Below are 16,044 nucleotides of genomic sequence, written 5' to 3' on the forward strand. Positions count from 1 at the left end.
TGCTATAGCATACAAATATAAATTTTTTATTTACTATATGTGAAAGTTGCCCTATATATAGAGAGAAATGTTTGCAACATGAGGCTAAAAAGGATATTTTTGTAAAGATTTTGTCATTTAATATCATAGTTTAGTTTTTACATTATTGAAAAGTAAAACTACTTTTTCCTTCTTTCTCTATTTTTTCGCGTAACTTCCTTTGATTTCTCCTTTTTCCTTGAAAAGGACAATTTATTTCTTTATTAATCCTTTTTTTCTATTCTTTTTATTTTTCAACCGAATTAAAAGCTTTTCTTTTGGGTTTTTTTGTCTCCCTTTTCTCTATCTAAAATTCCTATATTGTTATAAACATTTTTGTATTATAGTGAATTTCTAATTATGTTGAGTCTTTTTATGATATGGTTAGAAATCCTACTTGGGACAAAGTTAGGTTTCCTTTCTTTCATTGTAAAGAAGATTTGAGAATCTATAAATATGATAAGAAGTCTTTTGTCTTCTCCCAACTGTATTCTTCTTCTTGTTTATATAGTTTCATAACACGTTATCAACACGAGCCAATGATCGAGCTTTGATCTTGTTCAGTACAGGCTTTAAGACATAAACATATAGGGTGTGTAAAAATGCAGAAACTTTCAGTAATGGGTTTGGTAAGTATACTTTGTATTTTGTGAAATTCTTTTTGTGTGCACATAAAGGAAAACGTACACATGGTTTATGCAATTATTCTTTCTCATCAAATTGCATGTTCTTTAATTCCTTTCTGACTGTTATAAGGCTTACAGAAATACTTTTTAAAGATGTGCTAATTTTACCTTCAACTCAGAGGCTGAATTTTATGTATTTTGACTTATTAATTTATAAGTTGAGGGTAAGACGATAGATTCACATTCAATCACAAAAAGAGGGTAAGATAACTGATTCATGTCTAATCGCACTAAAAAGGTAAGATATCAGGTTTAAGCCTTGCTGTACCGTGATAAATTAAAGATGTTGAGTTCAAGTCTCATGATTTGTGGCTTTAAGTCCTTTTATATGGATAAGACGTTGAGTTTGAGTCTCGTGCACTATATTGATGATATAATTATGACTAAAGAAAAAAATATAGTTTTTAAATGAAATTTAGTCATAAAACCTTATTCAATTGAAACAGCTCCATTCCCTAAAATGAATGTGGTAGTCGTGCATATTATGTCTTAAAAAAGGCAAGTGATTGAATAATGCACATGAATATGGAATGAGATACTAAAGTTATCATAATTTGATATGCTCACATGCTTGTGTTCCATTCATGAAGAATGAGAACTTTTGATAAATGCTAAAAATATAGATCCATTCTTTAAAGTGAATGAGGCGTAAGCCACAACGCTAGATGTGAAAAAGATTGTAACATTTGATTGTAGATGTGGTATATATCATCAAGAATGTCTCTAGGCAGACATATGTTGAAGAAAGTTTCATACTATATCTTTTGATTTTTATTGAATAACAATTAGTGCGATTGAGACACTTTTAATAGTAAATAAGAAGTTTACTAATTTTCATACTTTACTAGTTCGACATGATCGTTTGGGACATCATGGATCTATAATGATGAGATTAATTATAGAAAACTACAATTGGACATCCAGTTAAGAATTTAAATATTCTTTTAAATGATAAATTTTCTTGTACTGCTAGTTAGCAAGGAAGCTAATTGTGAAACTATCACAAACAAAAGTTGAGATTAAGTCACTTACGTTTTAGGAACGTATACATGAGGATATATGTCTCATATTCACCCATTTAGTGGGTTGTTTAGATTTTTCATGGTCTTAATAGATGATCCTTCTATATGGTCTCATATGTGACTGTTGTCATCTAGCAACTTGGTGTTTGTAAAATTGTTGGCACAAATAATATGATTACTAACACAATTTTTTTATCAGACTAAGTTCATTCGCCTTGATAATAATGTAGAGTTTTTATCTCAAGCATTTAATGATTAATGTCTATCAATTGGGATTGAAAAAACTCAATTAAAGTGAATGTGATAGTGAAAAATAAAGTTCTTTGATACAGATTTGATTTTACTGTGATGGGATCACGATTCACCTTCAGAAAAGGTAGAGAAATTGAGAACAAATAAATCTAAAAATTACTCTCGGAGTAGTAAAATTGAAATTTTCTCATATTATAGTAAAGAAGAAATTTATTAAATCAAAATGCACATAACATAGTAAACTTGGAGTTTACAAATACTAGTAATATTATTCGTTGACATGAATGATTCGATCATCCCAAAGATGTGTTTACTAAGTAATAGACATACATTGACGAACTAGAATATTCTTCAAGAATTCTTTTGTTTCTTGTTTTCATGATAAGTTGATTGAATCAACTAATGTTGGGACTAAATCCTTAAATTTTGAATAGTATGTGAATTTGGGCCCGTTTGTAACAACCCTAAAAATGGATATGCTAAGTAATGCTTAATGTGTCTAGAATGCCTACCATTAGACCGGATTCACACGGATTGATGCGCGTAGAATCAAACCTTTGAACCCTTGCGATAGCCAAGCAAACTAACTTGGAGAGTTAGTTGATCTAGAAAAGGTTGGGTTCAACCATATAGGACTTCTGAATATGAAGATTTACCCGGATGAGTCTTTACTAGACTTAAAAAGGGAAAATCTTAAGTTTGGAGGGTCTAGGGGTAAAATGGTCTTTTTCCAGGATAAGGGTAGTATCATAATTATCCTAAATATGTAATTAATTATTTAAGTGATAAAGTGGAAGGGAATTATGGGGAGAAAAGGTCGAAAATTGGCCTTTGAGTGAAGTCTTGCTTCACCCACGTTCGAACCTAGGTGGAAGCAATGATTTAAATTGTTTTCATTTAAATTGTAAATTAACTTAATTAATTAATATTTATTAGCTGATTTAATAAAAAGGAAAATCAGATTTTTAAAGGGTTGAAAGAGTCCTAGTTTGACTAAGTCCTTACCTAAGCCTAAACTACCTTTCACGTTTCACTCTCTCACGTCAATATCTCACCTTCACGATCATTCTTTTATTTTTCATGTTTCTATGCAAAGAAAAATTACTAAAGCAGAAAAATTACTAAAGTTCTTCACACTTGAAGAACTTACACAAAAATATAAGAAAAATAAGCTAATAAAAAACGTTAGGCAAAAGGGAGGATTATTCCGTCGATTTGGTGTTAAAGTTGAGGGGATTTGGACGTGATTTTTGGAGAAGGTGTTGGGCAGAAAGTCAAGGTTTGAACTACATAAAAGGTATGAGTTTTCTTACTCTTGGTCCCTTTCCCAACGGACCCCTAGGATTCAGTCGATTCTAATCCAAAAACTACGATTGTTTCCCCGTTGCATGTCCCTGTCACTAGCTCTTATCGATGGTTGTAGGTAGGTATGTCTGCTGGTAGATATTAGGCATGTAATGTATTTTCGTGATGAATATGTTCATGAATGCGTGTTTGGAATCGTATGAATGATAACCTATGTTTTTCGAAAATATGTGTTTATGTGTGTGCAATGTGTAGCCGTGACTTTGAACACGGATTGAAGCATGAAAATGATTTATTTTATGGTTGTATTTCACGTGCACAAACTTTTATAAATCTGATGTTCATATGAAGTATAAGGTGACTGATTTGAGTGGAAACTATTATCTAAATGAATCCACTAAATGCACCCAAAGATGTACTACATGATCCAAGAATTACCCTAAGAACTAGCGTGTAATGTTGATGAAAAGGATGCTGAAAACGTACATAATTTCCAGCTATATGTTGATGAGTTTCGGTCAAGCTAAGTGGTTTAGTATGTTATGAATTAATAAATTAAAATAAATGAGGTCACTGAGGATCGAACCCGTGACCTCACCATGTTAAAAGTCATAGAAATAATGTAAGTTAAAAAGAATGTGGAAAGGGGAATTCAAACCAGTGACCTCGACCCAAAATGAAGTACAAAATAAAAGAAAATGAGAAATGAGAGGAGTGGGATTCGAACCCACCACCTCACAGTCAAATTTAAGGAAAAGTTAAAAGAAAAATAAAAGGTTGAGGCATGTGGGAATCGAACTCATGACCTCTAGGTAGAATGAAGGGAATTTATGGAGAAAAATTAAAGTGGGGCTGTGGGAGTTCGAACTCACACCCTCTCGGCCAAGAAGGAGAGAAATTAAAGAAAATAAAATAAAAGGAAATGATGTTATAGGGGTTCGATCCCACATCCTCTCAGTCCCAATGAACGAAAAATGAAGAGAGAAATTAAGAAAAAATAAAATGAAGGTGTTGCGGCCCGATCTTGGGTCCCCAAGCCGTGTGGATCAAACCAAAATAAATATAAGTGTTGTCCAAGGGATTCAAAATCGGGTTCCCTTGCCCAAATTCCGTATTGATACATAAGTTATATGTGAATAAATGTTCAAAAATAATGTTGCCTACATAGATCAAAATCGAGATCTTGGCACACTTACAAGATGCATAAGTCTTGTACCACATAATCTTAGGAAGATATGAACCACTTAAACGAACTATGAATGAAGTCTCATGGCTTGTATGTATAAACCCATAAGTCTAGCATACGTTTAAAGTAAGTGAACCTAAGATGTATGTAACGAAATGATAAACCCTAGAAGAGTCAAGTAAGGGTGTGAAACACACTAAATAGCCAAGTGCATTGGCATACGATGAAATGAACATTCACATAAAGGGGTGAGTAATTATGAAAAGCATATGTGCAAAAGTTAATGAATGAGGTAACAATATGATAAGAGGATAATGTGAAAGATGAGAACAATCTCAAATGAGCCTAAGTAAATATTACCAAAATGTACTCACCTATGAGAGTGTAAAGTTAATAAAGAGACCAGTCTCTATAAACACTCTAATGAAAGTATTGAAGTTAATGCATACTTAATATTAATGATGATATGAGAAATCATCTAATGAGCTATGATGTCCTCATACTAGAAGTCAACTTCCATGATGTATGAGTTGAATGTAATGAAACTTTATACTGAGCATCGATAGGCTAGCTATTATTGGTGATGCCTTCCTTCGGGAAGGCGGAGGTTCACGTAACTCGCATAAGATGAGACTGTCCAGCAATGCCCGGTATGGGTCTCCTTATATCTCCTAGTCTTTAAATCAATACTGCAAATATAGGAATCTAGTAGGGTTCAATACCCTATATACACTAGCATGTTTTGGGTTACTTTGGCCGGTGATTCCACCTCTTTACGGTGTGGGGCAGACACTGGATTTCATGATACTCACATGATCTATGTTGGTTAAAGTTAAAGTTTCCCATGAATGAATGAGGCCGGCATCAAATGATGCACATAATGAAATGAATGATACCAAAGGTGTTATGATAGGATAATCAGGAGGTCATCTAGACTTAAGTAATGACACTAGGTCATTCTTGATCATTGCACAGCGAACCTGACGAAAGTCTTAAACTACATCCCAGGTATAGTTGGTGTTTACACTAGCTTATGAATGTATAAAGTGAAGTACGTATAAATGAATAAAGCAGACTCTGTGTTTGCTAAAGAAGGCTCTCTAGTTGATCCCTCATTTTTGGGAAGTCTTGATGTCAAGTCCATGATTCCAAAGTTTCATGGCATATGAACGAATGATATGAAAGATGTTATGTGTTATATGCAATATGTTATGTGCTATGCGTAATACGTTATGTGTTGTGTGAAATATGATACATATTATGATGCATGTTACTCTCATAGCATGACTTTCCTAATCCAAATTTCGCAAGTCCACTAACTTTCCTAATTCAAATTTGGCAAGTTTACTGACTTGACTTTTCATAAATCATGTTGTTAGGAAAAAGCTATTCTTACTCATGCAGGTCCTTGGTGTGTGCTTGCATATACCCATACTTAGTACAAGTGTGTACTAATCTCATACAATATCTACTTTTAGGTGCAGGCACAAGTGGACGTTAGATTTTACGGTACGACGTTGCAGCTATCCGGACATGGAGTTTACATCCGGACTTGGTAAGACCTCATGCTCTCGAGGATGTCTACCTTATTATCTAGCTTACATGTAAGCTTTAGCTAGTGGAGCATGTTCCACTAGTGTTTCATTTCCCATTTCATTTTAGACTTTGTATTGATGCCGTTTTGGCAAGATACGTTCAATGCAATTATGAACTGCTTCTTTCATTTGATTATCTCTATATTAGATGGTTGATTTGTGAAATCCTATGATGTTAAGTACTTACAACTCTTGTTTTGCTTCTAATCTCCCCCTTAAGTACTCCTATTAAATGTCCCTTAAGGATAGAGTCTACGAGATGCATGAAGCATGATAGACTAATCGAATATGAGTAAAACAATTCTTGAGAAAGGGGGGGGGGGGGACCAAAGAATCGAAATGATCATAATAAGGAGACAATGTGTTGTTGAAGAGCTTACGATATAACACTTCATGAAACCTCATGAGAGGGGTACATACCTAAAAATAATGAAGTGATCAGATCTCAATAAGTTATGTCGTATTGTGAATCAATACAAAATAATATATTGTTGATGATATCTAGATGCAATAGCGTGCAATATTGTAAAAGAATATGAGGATATGAATTCTACATCTATTAAAGCATGCCGGTGTAGAAATAATTATCAAGTGAAAAGTGGAATAGTGCATCTTGGTAAGCATAAAACTTATTTGACTTGCAATCTAGGCACTAGAAACTATCATACATCAAATATTGAATGTTATCACTTGATAAAACTGATATGAAGATATTTGATGGGTTTCAAAATCTAAAGCATATACAAGTTTTTGGAAAACTTATTTCTAATCATCATAAGGATTAAATAGATTCAAAATGTATAAATTATATACAAATATTTCTATGCAAGTTGATGACTAGAATTGAAACTGTTGAAGAGTTTTCAAAAGGCAATAAATTGTTTGCTTAAAGAAGTTGAAGTAAGGAACTTGCAGAAATCTTTGATCCTGAATGGAAGATTCATATGAGGAGATAAAAGGATGCACATTTCGTCAAAGTTTTTCTACACTCATGAGCTCCCAAGAATGATGATATCAACATGCAACATGTTTGTTCAAGTAATACTATAATTGATTTATTCACCAAGTCTCTACCAACTACAACTTTCAAGAATATGGTGCACAAGCTTGAAGAACGAAGATTCAAGTCTGTGGCTTGATGTTCTCATTATGGGTAGTTAATAAGTGATGTACTCTTTTTTCCTCACAAGGTTTTGTCCCATTGAGTTTTCCTTGTAAGGTTTTTAATGAGGCATCCATAATGCATATTATTAGATGTGTACTTTTTTTTCCTTTACTAGATTTTTTCCTACTGATTTTATCTAGTAAGGTTTAACGAGACACATAATCTATCGACATTCAATGGGGAGTGTTATAAACATATTTGTATTAGAATGAATGTCTTATTATGTGAAGTCATTTTAGTAGATGGTTAGAATCCTACTTGGGAACAAAGTTAGGTTTCCCCTATAAATAAATGGATTTTCCTTCATTGTAAGGAATTTGTGAATTTCTAAATATAATAAAAAATCTTCTATCTTCTCTGTACTTTATTCTTCTTTCTTGTTTCTATAGTTTCACAACATACATGTCTTTTTCTCCCCTACAATTTCTCTTTCACTCCTTATTTCACTGTGTATGCAAATGCATATGACTATATGTTTATTTATTGTTCCCTCTTCCAATTTCTCTTCTACATATAATCTTGCAACGTCCCCCATCCAAAAAAAATGTGTGATTTCTGATATTAAAGTTTTTTCAATAATTAAGTACATATGTTTGATAATTTTGTAAAATATTGAATTTCATTCATTGAATTTGATAATTAATATTAATTTGTATTGGTTTGTTAATGAATACAAACCGATGTATATACTATATTGATTGTTAATTAATTTTGTTGATTGTATCTCAAAATAGTAATGGAAATAAATGTATACATATTTATTAAATGAATATATATAGATCAATGTATACCAATGAATACCCATCTCTATTCAAATAAATGTGTACAAATTTGTTAGGTGAATATAGATCAATGGATACAAATTTCGATGTAACAAATGCATATACATTTGTAGATGAGTACGGACCAATGAATACCTATGTAAAATTAGAAAGATACCAACTACAAACAAATGTATACCAAATTTATTAATAAATACAAATGAATGTATCAAATACGAACGTATATAAATTTATTGGATGAATACAAATCAATGAATACCAATGCAAACAAACGTATATAAACTTGTTAAGTGAATATGAATTGGATTTCTCACCATAACATCTAGCAAACAGTTAGAGAAACTAATTTATAGATGGGAAATTGCGCGGCTAAGCAAACTTATGCTATTTAATTACTCACCATAGCTATAGTCTGCTATAATTATCAATGGCTACTAACATTATACATTAATTACTCCGAGTTTGTATAATTAGTCACGTATGTATATGCATAAATCGTTAGGATATACAAATACATATTTATAATATACAATTATTAAACTTATATACATATACAATTCACCTCTCTCCCTATGTTTGCCCTATCTCGCTCGCCTATCTCCTCCCTCTCTCAATCTCGGTCGCCTCACTCCTCCCTCTCCCAATCTCTCTCGCCATATATACTAATGCATATGTATAATATACAATTATATACATATAAAATTCACCTCTCTCCGGCTCTCTTCCCTCTCTCTCTCCTCTCTCTTCCCTCTCTCGATCTCGCTCACCACTCTCCTCCCTCTCCCAGTCTCAATCACCTCTCTCCTTCCTCTCCCAATCTCTCTTGCCATATGTACAAATACATATATAATATATACAATTATCTAACCAGTATACATACACAATTCGCCTTTCTCCCACCATTTCCACCTCTCTCTCCTCTCTCTTCTCTCTCCCAATCTCGCTCGCCTCTCTCCTCCATATAACATGTAGCTACGAATTGTAATTATCAAACTATATATAAAAAGTGTAATTAGACTATTTTTAAGTGGTTATATGTGAAAGATTTCCTTTATAGATAGTAGACTCATAGGAATACCTTTAAAAGAAAGCATAGCCATGATAAAATATCTTTTACTAAATTCAAGGGGAGAAATAATTATAAATAACTTTTTACTAGTTTTAAGGAAAAATGTTTGGAAGTTGAAAAGAGAGATGATATTAAATATTTTTTTTACTATTTTTGACAAAAATAATTTGAAGATAGATGAGTGTGAATAGGAATCCCTTCTCCTATTTTTGTGCAGAATACACATATGACTATTAATGCTTAATCTTTTAGGCCTTTTGCTAAATACTTATTTGGCTAAAAATGTCAATTCAATCAAAAAAATTGTATATATGTATCAATTCTACCTATTTTTGTGTAGAATAAACATATGACTTTTTTTTTTTGCTAAATAGTTGTATCATACCAAAGTGAGAAATGTACACGAGGTGAACATGATACCCAATAGTCAGTTCAAGCTACTAAACCAAGATAGCTAATGTATTCTCATTGCTTCATTATTACACATTAAGATTTACTAGCCAAGTTGCTACTCTAGTCTCGCTTTGTGCCTTAAAATGGATCTCTTGAATGATCATTTTTTAATAAAGATCTTTGGTTGTTGAATCTTTTTCTGGAAGATACGCATGTTCCTCTCTCTCTAAATGTGGTATTTTGCTCCTGCTAACTTCATTATGCACCTAGAGTCTCTTAGCTTTCTTCCTGTTGCACATTTCTCTGTCCATGTGATGTGAGTTTTTGTTAGAAAATTAAGATTTGTCTAGAAACTCCTAGATTGAAGATATTTTGTATTAGATATGTCAGAAAAGTAAAAATATCTAGAAATTCCTAGCTTGGAGACACTTTCTAGTAGATATTTAGTCTTGATTTAAAATGAGTGGTGGTTAGTGAGCCACATAGGTATCAAGTTTTGTGTATGATATTTTGCTTATTATGTGGTTGTGATTATCACACTTTATCTATAAATACACCATATGCAATGAAACATCATGTAAGAAAAAATAATTTAACTCAAGAAAACCCAAGCCTTCTTCTTCACTTTCAGATTTCTTGTTGCAATTTACGGTTGCGATTTCCTACTGTTTACACCTTCTAGACTTGAAGTTCATCCTTTTTTATTGTAACTTGCTGAAAAATTACATGGCACCTGAATATCAACCATCCATAGGTCCTCCGACTTTTACCGGAGAGAATTATCACATATGAGCCATCAAAATGAAGGCTTATCTCAAGGCTCTCATCTTATGAAAAGTTGTTGAGCTTGGAAAACCTGTTGTCCAGCCATTGACAGTGAATGCAACAGTCAATGAATTTAAGAAGTATGATGAGTTGGTGACTAGATCTCCACGAGCTCTCACTTGCATACATTCAGGTCTTACAGACGTGATGTTTACGAGGATTATGACTTGTGAAACAACCAAAGAGGCTTGGGATAAGTTAAAGGAGGAGTTTGAAGGCAACAATAGAGTAAAGTCTGTTAGACTCTTAGCATTAAAGAGAGAGTTTGAGATTTTGAAGATGAAAGACTCAGACAGTGTGAAAGAATACTCTTCAAAGCTGATGGAGAATGTGAACTAGATAAGAATACTTGGAGAAACCTTTCCAGATCAGAATGTTGTAGAGAACATCTTGGTCAGTCTTCCAGACAAGTTTGAATAAAAAATCTCAGCTATTGAAGAGTCATGTGACTTGACTACTCTTACAATAGCCGAGCTAATCTTCAAATTGCAAGTACAAGAGCAACGAATCACTATGAGAAGTGAACGGATAGTAGAATACGCCTTTCAATCAAGGCATAAATTCAAGCATCAAAAGGAAAGCAGAATAGTTTGGTTGGATAAATTTGGAGAGGTAAAATCTGGTGAAAATCAAGGTGATTTGTCGATAAAAGGAAAATTTCCACCTTGTGGCATCTGTAAGAAGACAAACCACTTAGAGAAGAATTGTTGGCAGAATTCAAAGAGGCCTCCAATTCAATGTAGATATTGTAAGAAGTATGGTCACATTGGAAGTATTGTAGGCAAAATCAAAATCAAAGTGTCCAGTCTTCGCATCGAGTGAATTTCGCTGATGATCACCAGGTTGGAAAATCAGAGAAGGAGGTTTTCATGGGCTCGCACACATTACATATTGACCAATGTAAATGGTATGTAGATAGCGCGTGCAGAAGGCACATGGTGATACTTTCTCTACTCCTATTGCTGGAACAAAAAACAATTCAAATGTTGAATTGACTACAGACTCTCCTGTTTTGAAGACCAAATCACTACCAGAAGTTTATGAGCAATGCAATTTTGCTCTTGTTGAACCATCCTCATTTGAAGAAGCAGCAAACCACAAAGTGTGGATTTCAGCAATGGAGGAGGATTCCATGATTAATAAAAATGATACTTGGGAGTTGGTTGATAAGCCAGAAGAGAAGAATGTAATCGGTGTCAAATGGGTCTATCGAACAAAGTACAATCCAGATGGCTCCATCTTCAAGCATAAAGCTAGACTTGTAGTTAAAGGTTACTCTCAGCAGCCTGGAGTGAATTTTGGAGAAACGTTTGCTCCTGTTGCGAGGCATGAGACGGTAAGGTTTCTACTCGCTCTCGCAGCACAATACAAGTGGAAAATCTTCCATTTGGATGTAAAATATGCATTTCTCAACGGATTGATTGAGAAATACATATATGTGAACAACCTAAAGGTTTTACAGTTGCAAGTGAAGAAGACAAGGTGTAAAAGCTTAAAAGGGCTCTCTATGGTCTTAAACAAGCCCCAAGAGCTTGGTATAGTAGGCTGGATTCTCATTTTCTGTCTCAAGGCATTAACAGAAGCCTAAATGAGCCTACTTTGTACTTCAAAAGGCAAAAAGATGGACTGTTGATTATGATACCAGTTTATGTCGATGATTTGATGATTACATGTGAAAATCCTCTTGCGGTTCAAGAAGTTAAAAATGAAATGCTAAAAGTTTTTTAGAAGACCGATCTAGGAGAAATGAAGTTTTTCTTGGGAATGGAGATAACTCAATCTTGTGAAGGAATTTTCTTGTCCCGAAAGAGGTATGCCTTGAATCTGTTAAAAAGTTTCATGCTTGACAAGTGCAAAGTTGTTCCAACTCCACTAGTTGTGAATGAAAAATTAATGAAGGATGATGGCAAAGAGAGGGCAGATCCAAAAGTTTATAGAAGTCTAATTGGAAGTCTATTGTATCTAGCAGCTTCTAGGCCCGACATAATGTTCACTGTCAGTTTGCTATCTCGATATATGCAAAGTCCCAACACTAAGCATTTTGGAGCCGCTAAAAGGGTGTTAAGGTATATTTGATGGACGATTAATTATGGAATCTGGTATAGAAAAAATGTGGAGAATGGATATCTTATTGGCTATTTAGATAGTGATTGGGGTGGATGTTTGGATGATTACAAAAGCACTTCTGGTTATTGTTTTTCGTTTGGTTCAGGCATTTTTTCTTGGAGCACAAAGAAGCAAGATATTGTAGAACAACCTTCAGCAGAAGCAGAGTATGTGGCTGCTGCATCTGCTACACATCAAGCAATCTGGTTAAGAAAGATCTTGTTGGAATTGAATTTGTTGACAAAAGAACTAACAGTGATCTACGTGGACAATAAATCAGCCATTGCGATGGCTGAAAATCTGGGGCAGCATGGAAGAACAAAGCATATCAACATAAGGTTTCATGCTTTAAGAGATGCCGAGAAGAATGGTGAAGTTAAGTTGGTGCATTGCATCAGTGAAGATCAGCAGGCCGATATTCTGACCAAGGCTCTTTCGACTAAGAAGTTTGAGTTTCAAAGGTTGATGCAAGGAGTTTCAAATAAAAATCTTAAGGAGGAGTGTTAGAAAATTAAGATTTATCTAGAAACTCCTAGATTGGAGATATTTTATATTAGATGTGTTAGAAAAGTAATGTCTAGAAACTCCTAGATTGGAGATATTTTGTAGTAGATATGTTAGTCTTGATTTCAATTGAGTGGTGGTTAGTGAGCCACATAGGTACATAGTATTGTGTGAGATATTTTGCTTATCATGTGGTTGTGATTATCACACTTTATCTATAAATACACCATATGTAATGAAACATCATGTAAGAAAAAATAATTTAACTCAAGAAAACTTAAGCCTTCTTCTTCACTTTCAGATTTCTTGTAGCAATTAATAGTTGCGATTTTCTACTGTTTACACCTTCTAGACTTAAAGTTCTTCCTTTTTTATTGTAACAGTTTTTCATTTGATTGCATAAGGTCTCTATTGATGTTCATTCATTGCACCAACATCTTTCATACATGACATTCAAAGAATAAGTATGCAATGGTGTCATTTTTCTTTTCCCATTTATGCAATCTATCACGAGTAGTAAGTCTCTTGTGTGCAGCATGAACACATACCTGAGAAAACCCATACTATTACAAGTTACCTATCTCTATGAAACTTCTGGTACTGCCTCTCAACTTGTTATAGAATTCTTTGTTCGAGAAGTATGACATGTGGTGGGAATCTGTTACAACATGCCCTTCTCTACTTAAATATTTGTTGCTTTGAGAATCTTTTGTGCAGACAAGGCTGCTTGCCTTGAAAGGTCCTACATTAAGTTCCTCCTCCCTCCATAGTAGCTATAGATCCATTTATCCAAAGCTTTGTCTTTTTATTGGAAATGTTCCATACGAGTTTGTTTATTGGTGTCTTATTCTAAGTAGAGATATGAAGAATGTCTATACCACCACCATACTTAGAATGGCAAACTCTATACCAAGCTAATAAAGCTTTCTTTGACATTTCAGTGCCTCTAGCCCATAGTAAGTTTCTACAAGTTGATTCAATTAGCTTTACTATTTTTTTCTACAAGACAAAGATCTGGGACCAAAAAACTGTTAGGTTGTGGAGCCTGATTAATATTTAGTGTACTGTCATATATTAATGTTTACGCGGTAGTCTGCACGGCCATAAAGACCTCGACATATGGAACCAATACGACGGGATCGCTTCTATGTAACTATCGGTTCGTTTACAAATTAGATAGTCCGTGGATGGAAGGATCTTTTATGGTTCCAACATAGCCCAAACAACGCCTCACACATGGCTTAACATGGGCCCTTAACAGGAACTCTAGACTAAGCCAAGATCTTCCCACTCTCCAACTACACTGTTTCGACCATAGAAATATCGGAACAGTCCAAGTTCCATTTAATCAATAGTTTAGGTTGATATTAATTTGTCACTAAGTGTTTAGCCTATCATTTAGGCTAGACAAGAATAAAAATAATTTTGAAATAAGAATAATAATAATAATAATACCTTAAGTAGATCTGCAAAAGTAGATAACAAGAACAACTGAAATTTTATTTAACTTAAATGTAGAAATTTACAAGAGTAGAGAGAGGAATACAAAAGATGTGTGGCTTCGTGTCTGCTTTAGAAAATAGAAAAAGGATCCTTTTATAGACAAGGATCTAAGAAAATGTTCAAATCTATGACATAAGTGCTTTCATCATATTACATTATTGAACCGACATAGGGTCCCATTACTTTATAAAAGTTTGAAATTATTAAAAACTTATTCCAACTTTTAATCCATTGTTGTTCTCTTGTCTTTGGACTATTTTGAACTAGAAAATTCTTCTATTTGATTTTGAAATTGTTGCAGAAATGCTTCTATGTTCATTTCTTCAGTACTATTCATACTTTGAGATTCTCCTGCTAAGCAATTGTCTTCATCTTCATTAGATGTGGCTACTGACATATCATCTGTGAAATTTCTTCCCAAATGTTTTATTAAATATTTTTTAACTTCTTCCATGTATGAAGCAAGAAGTTTAGATTTAGATATAACTCCTTTTTTCATCTGTAACTTTCTAGATATTTGTTTGAAAGGACTAATTTCTTCCTTCCCATATAGTACTTCGGTCTGATTTTTATTAACCTCTATTGAAATATTTATTGATTCTATTATTTATCTTCCATGAAGCTTTCTTTCACATCCTTGTGGAGTAACTTACTCCAAAATTTTGTATGAAATTTTTGCTTCAAACATGGAAATCCCTGTCCATCTGTTTGGACCTCTATTGTTCATTTCATTATCCATGTGATTGAGAATTCTATAAAGAAGTACATTAATGATATTCCTTTGAAATATATATCTTGTTGTTGAAGTTGTATAATGTTGGGTGAGACATTACCCATTCAGCATATAGTTTTTTGTATTCTTCAGGGAGAATAATGTAGGACCATATAAAGTCCACCACTTACCAAACCAATTTGGTATATGTTATTTGAAATAATTAGAACAATTTTTTAGAAACCACGAATGCTTTCCGTTAGCATTTTTGCATAATAAAGCTTTATTAAATCTTTCAATATAATCCCAGTAATTAAATTTAACCATGGTTTTTTGTTCTGGGAGAGTGTATTCTCGTTCCCTTATAGTGCTCGTTCCCCATTCTTCTGGTATGACAATCTTTTTTATTATAATCTTTGAAAAGTTATAAACTTTTTAAGTATTTGCTAGGTAAAAGTGCTGGAATTCAGCAGACCCTATTGATGAGAGTACAGTCTCATAATGCATTCTGTATTTATAAGTAGGTACAACATATGATGTTGTATCAAAATACCTTGTCATTATTTGTCAAGGATCATCTTTCCATTGTAAATCCCTTGGTTCTAAGATGAATATTATTTCATCTATTGCATTCTTATCATATATTTCTACATTTTTCATAGCTTCTTCATTGACTATTTCTGAATATGATGGTTGTGTTTGTTGTTTGGATTGTATAAAATTCATAAATTCTTTGTACATTGGGTGATTAGCATCTGTTGAATGTCTTGAATTGGGCCCTTAATTATCTGTCAATTCTGTATTTTGGGCCCAAGCCTGTTAGGACGTAGCTTAGCACTATATACAGACGCTATGGCAAACCCTATTCTGTAATTCTGTTTTTGCCTCTCCATAATAAAACTACTCCCCCTCTTCCCGTGG

At 33.5% G+C, this 16,044-nt stretch overlaps 1 long non-coding RNA gene across 1 annotated transcript; it reads left to right on the top strand.

Moving 5' to 3' along the window:
- Positions 1–424: 424 nt before the first annotated feature.
- On the top strand, positions 425–6,192 carry LOC112941485 (uncharacterized). The gene is made up of 2 exons (XR_003246746.2): positions 425–647; positions 5,948–6,192. It is a non-coding gene; the product is annotated as an uncharacterized lncRNA (long non-coding RNA).
- The last annotated feature ends 9,852 nt before the right edge of the window (positions 6,193–16,044 follow it).

The sequence above is a fragment of the Solanum lycopersicum genome, chromosome 5 (assembly GCF_036512215.1).
Source record: "Solanum lycopersicum chromosome 5, SLM_r2.1".
In the NCBI taxonomy this organism is placed as follows: Eukaryota; Viridiplantae; Streptophyta; class Magnoliopsida; order Solanales; family Solanaceae; genus Solanum; species Solanum lycopersicum.